Below are 5,353 nucleotides of genomic sequence, written 5' to 3' on the forward strand. Positions count from 1 at the left end.
ACATACAATACAGCTAGCACATACATTACATATACATTAATACAGTTATGTGAGCCATTAAACGGGGCATGGCACTACCTGCCATGACCGTTTTTGTATCCATAATCTCGTTAATTAGGGAGCGTATGAGTTTGCGTATAGATCTATACTGGATTGACTATCCTACACCTTTCTGCTCGCTACAGTGGGACTTGCAAGTCCACGAGTGCCAAATGTCATTTCTTACGGCGTCTTACATCGTCGTTTTACTAGAGTCGGTAGCAGGATACAGGCCGATCACATGGTACTTTAAATTACAATTGGTTTAAGGTAGTTAGTACAACAGTAGTTACTTAATACGACACTACAGTACTATAATATTTTCCCATTACATTCACACAATGCACGGTAATGTAAAAACTATATTTTTTATTAATGATAGTCAGATTTGGGAAAATACACACTCTTACAAGAGACACACACACAAATACTAGATGCCTTGGTAGAAGACTACTTTTAGTAGGAAACATAGGGTTTTCTAGGAGGTTCAACACTTTTACATACTTACATTTCACATACTTACAAATACTTTCTTACAAATTCAGACACTAAAATACTTATGATCTCACCAGCTTTAAAGCTGATACTTCCTTTCAAAATAACTTGTATCCTCAGGTTACCAGTAGACAGGTACCGGTGCAAGGTTTAGAGAAGATGGAGCTCGTTCAAGACTCATCTTTCATTTTGATTTATACATTGGTGTCTATATAACTTGACAGAACACACTTGTATTAAAATTATATTATTAATGCAATGGATGATGTTGTTGCTTGTTTACTACTATTCATTGTTGTGATACTGTACATGACGTCCTCCACCTTAGAACGTTTCCGCCGTTCATGGTTTTGGGGTGTGACACATATCATATCATAACATCTCTCATAACTCATAATGTAAGGGTATTTTGGGAAATCACCGTTCGGGCGCTAGCTGATCGTACACACTGATCCTTTCTGTCCTTCTCAAAACCTTTTACTCTTTGAGAAAGATTGTTTATTTTATGAAAAACTTTCTCAATTCCTCAGTTTGAGTTCAGATTCATCTGTAGATGCACCCGAATCCCTCAAACCAAGGCTCTGATACCAACTTGTAACGACGTAATTTTTCAAAACAATTTTTCATTTTTTTTAAAACATACTTTCATTCACATGATAATCATAAAAACATAATGTGTCCACTGTAACATAGCAAAACATGTCCCAAGATCTCAATATCATAAACTCTATAAGTGTGTACGGATCATGCCGGCGCCTTCCCGCGATTCTCGCACGTACCAGATACACATAACATAACAACTGTAAGCATAAAAGCTTAATGAGTTCCCCAAAATACCACATACCCCACATACGCCTTTCCAGGCCATAACTTTGTAGGATCTTCCGATCCATGTGTCTCAGGGGACTTCTATCCCAAATCCCGGTAGACCTTCCGGTCCTACCCATGTCGACCTTCTGGTCCGTACCCTCTTGACCTTCTGGTCCATATCATCTTGACCTTCCGGTCCTTACCATACGTAACATACATAGCACATACATAATATCATCTTAACCTTCTGGTCATTATTATGCATAACATACATAGCACATACATATCAGATAACCGCATATAGCACATACATCATATCATACAAGACCTTCTAGTCACACATAGGTACCCTTCTAGGTACAATATAGTGAGAAGACTCACCTTAATGAAGTCGGATAAACTATCGTGCTCAACGTCCCGACCTAGACTCCTCCTATTATTCAAATAACATTCCCGATCAATACTCTCCCACGATCTCATCTCTACTGGGTAGAAGGCCATTCTACCCTTCCCTGAACTCTCCTGAATCAGTCTTGACCAGAACCCTAAAGTCAATGAAATTCAATGGTCAACTTTGACCCGACTCGTCGAGTGCACAAAGGTGACTCGACGAGTCCAAGCGGGTCCTCTGAATCCATTCTGACTCTCTTGGCTTGTCGAGTCTTTCTTCCACTAGACGAGTTACAGCTGTCACGAATCGCGGGGCAACCCCGACTCGACTCGTCGAGTCCACTCATGGACTCGGCGAGTTCATTCCATGCTCACACTCAAATGACCTTCTGAGGTCAGATCTGTTCCTCTAATCCATAGATCTAACCTTCCCAAGCTCAATAAACACGCAAAGGTTCGAACTTGATACTCATGCAACGTCCAAATGACACTACTTGATGATTTAGCCCCAAATACAACGTCCTAAGTCCATTTCTTCCATAAATCCTCATAAAGCAAGATGGAATAAGTTCTCTGGACCACTATGGATCCATATATGATATCTAAACATGATAAGGGACCATATTCCCAACAAATCAACCCAATAAAGGGTATAGAAAACCCTAGATCCATGGATTCTTTAACAAAACAGAAAAAGGATCGATATGCTACCTCAAGGATGATGTCCTTAGCTTGCAATCCACAAATAAGCAACCTCCTTAGCCTCCTCTAAGCTGGAATCAACTTCTTCTTGCAAAACAAACCCATAAAGGTCCAATAATGGCTTCTTCTCCCTCACAAACGCTCAAGCACTATTAGGGTTTCTCTCAAGGGTCTGGTAGCCGCAAATGGTGGCTATAAGGGTCTTTAAATAGGTCCCAAACCCGAGAAATTAGGGTTTCATTAAACAGCGTGGACTCGCCGAGTCCTCCATTAAATCAAACCAACACATGCGCGATCCCACTCGACGAGTCTGAGCGCCTACTCGCCGAGTCCTTCTCTAATATTCAATATAAATACTTAAAATGAGATACCTAGGAATCCGGATGTTACAATAATGTTATCACCATAAAATAAAAACATCAACTATGTGTAACACCCATAAAATTCGAGCCAAATTAAAACATTTTAATTCATTCAAAAACCATTAAGTTCATACATTTGTTTTCAAAATAGTTTAAACATCATAGTATTCCCCAGAACCATATCACATAAATCATAAAACATGAGGAACGGTATGATCACGCCTTCGCCTTGCCACGTTCTCCTGAAGTACCTGAAACAAAACACTGAATTGTAAGCCCGAAAGCTTAGTGAGTTACCCCCAAAATACCAACCACACGCAAACATACTCATAACATATCACAAATAGAACAGCCATGCACATCGGGTCTACTATGTGATTGGTTCGCCCGCATTGGGCCTTCAATCTACCTGGTCCACTCTCTGAGTCTACAGTATGACTGGTCCGCCCACACCGGGCCTTCATTCGGCCTGGTCCACTCTCCGAGCCTCGGCACGTCTATTCCGCCCTCTTGGGGCCTTCAGCCTATCCGGACCGCTCGCTGGGCCTTCGGAATATCCGGTCCGCCCTGGGTATGTTGGCCTACAGCATAAATAGGACCTGCCTCAACCCAACCCCCGTCAAACAATCATATGCACAATAAACAATTAATCGCATAACAATCCTTAACCAGACAAACAGTCTAACAGATCACATAGCATATCAGTAACATAGCAACCATCCTAAACCAGGATGTATCTAGTATATCAGTAACATAACAACCGCCCTAAACCAGGATGTATCTAGCATATCAATAACATTGCAACATCCTAACCAGGATTCCGACCTAACCAGTCACTAGCATAACATTACCCAATATACCGGGTACCGACCTTAACCAGGTCACTAACATAACACCATCCTAAATACCAGGATGCATATCTAGCAAAGCAATAACTTAACAAACAATACCCAGATTTCCATCCGATAAATTGGTGCCATAGACCCTATCCATATAGTGAGGAGAACTCACCTGCAATTTTCGATTGGAAAGATAAGACCAAGCTGCTCTGACTACCGACATGATCTTCACCACAGAACACTACCAAACAACCAATTCCATAAATACCCAAAATTACCAAAATACCCTTGTAAGGCAAACTGGTCGACTTCTGGTCAAAGTCAAAGTCAACCTTCCTGGTTGATTCTACTCGCCGAGTCATCCCGATGACTCGTCGAGTTCCTATACTCAGAAACTCCCATAATACGACTCAACTCGCCGAGTCGCCCCAAGAATCGTCGAGTCCATCGATCTCCGAGTCCCATCCTGTCCGACTCACTGAGTCGCCGACCGACTCACTTAATCCAAGGATTTAACCAAAAGAGGTTGGGGTCTACGACTAGACTCACCGAGTCCAAGGCAATCTTCAATAGACTCGCCAAGTTGTTCTTCCAACTCGTTGAGTCCATGCACATGCTCATACAACTCGTCGAGTACACCCATGTGACTCGCCGAGTCTCTCCAGTTCTCAATCCATTCAGAAGCTTTTCGAGCCATGCAGGGGCTCCAATCCATAGTTCCACCCTCATAAAGTTGCAAACTTTACGTGAAACCAAGGAGATATAGGTCCAAAACATACTAGGGCTTGGGTTTTAGACAAAGGGGCTTCACCAACAACTCAAAGACTGAAGCTTTATGACATTCTAGGCCATCATGAGTTTAGATCTGGAGTAGCAACCCCATATCTAACTCCAAATCCGAGATAGGTCTCAAAACAAGTTAAAGAACTCCCAAAACAACCACCAAGGATGAACCACAAAGGAAATAACTTAAGATAAGGGCTCCTTACCTCAGAGATGTGCCCAAATCTGATGTAGATCCTAGATCTATACAAACCCTTTGATGCTAGCTTCCAATTTCTCAAGCTCTTTCCAACAATTTCCTCTTCCAAGTCCCAATCTCCTTAACAATGAAGCCTCACACGCAATTAGGGTTTTCTTGAACTCTCAGGGGGATTAGGAGGCTGGGGGGGGGGGGGGAAGGAAATAAAGTCCTTTAAATAGGGTGCAACCCTCGAGATTAGGGTTTTCTCTCTTCAACACCAACTCGTCGAGTCCACTGCTGACTCGGCGAGTTGGCCACTTAAACCCGCGATCAATACCGCTCTGACTCGACGAGTAGCTTTAGCACCTGGTTCTTGGTACGTATTCTGTTGTTTAATTCCTTGTGCATTTTTCATCTTGTCCTTGGACTCGGTGAGTCAAAGGATTGACTCGCCGAGTATAAGCGGGAAGGGGCACGGAGTTTAAGTTGTGGACTCGCCGAGTCGGGTCCCGGACTCGGCGAGTAAGCTGTTGTGGGGACAAAACCCTAATCCAGGAGTGTGCACCCTATTTAAACACTCTAACTCGGCCTTCCTTGCCCCTAACACTTCCAGAAGAGCTGTAGAACGAAACCCTAGCCCCCATATTGTTCTTGTGAGTGATTTTGGCTTTGCGAAGGAAGTTTGGAGCTTAGAAGAAGAAGGAGAAGGTTGAAGGGTTCAAGGAGGGGAAGTAAAAAGGCTTCTATTCAGG

Source organism: Lactuca serriola, chromosome 1 (assembly GCF_051521515.1).
Source record: "Lactuca serriola cultivar US96UC23 chromosome 1, Lser_US96UC23_V15, whole genome shotgun sequence".
NCBI classification, from domain to species: domain Eukaryota; kingdom Viridiplantae; phylum Streptophyta; class Magnoliopsida; order Asterales; family Asteraceae; genus Lactuca; species Lactuca serriola.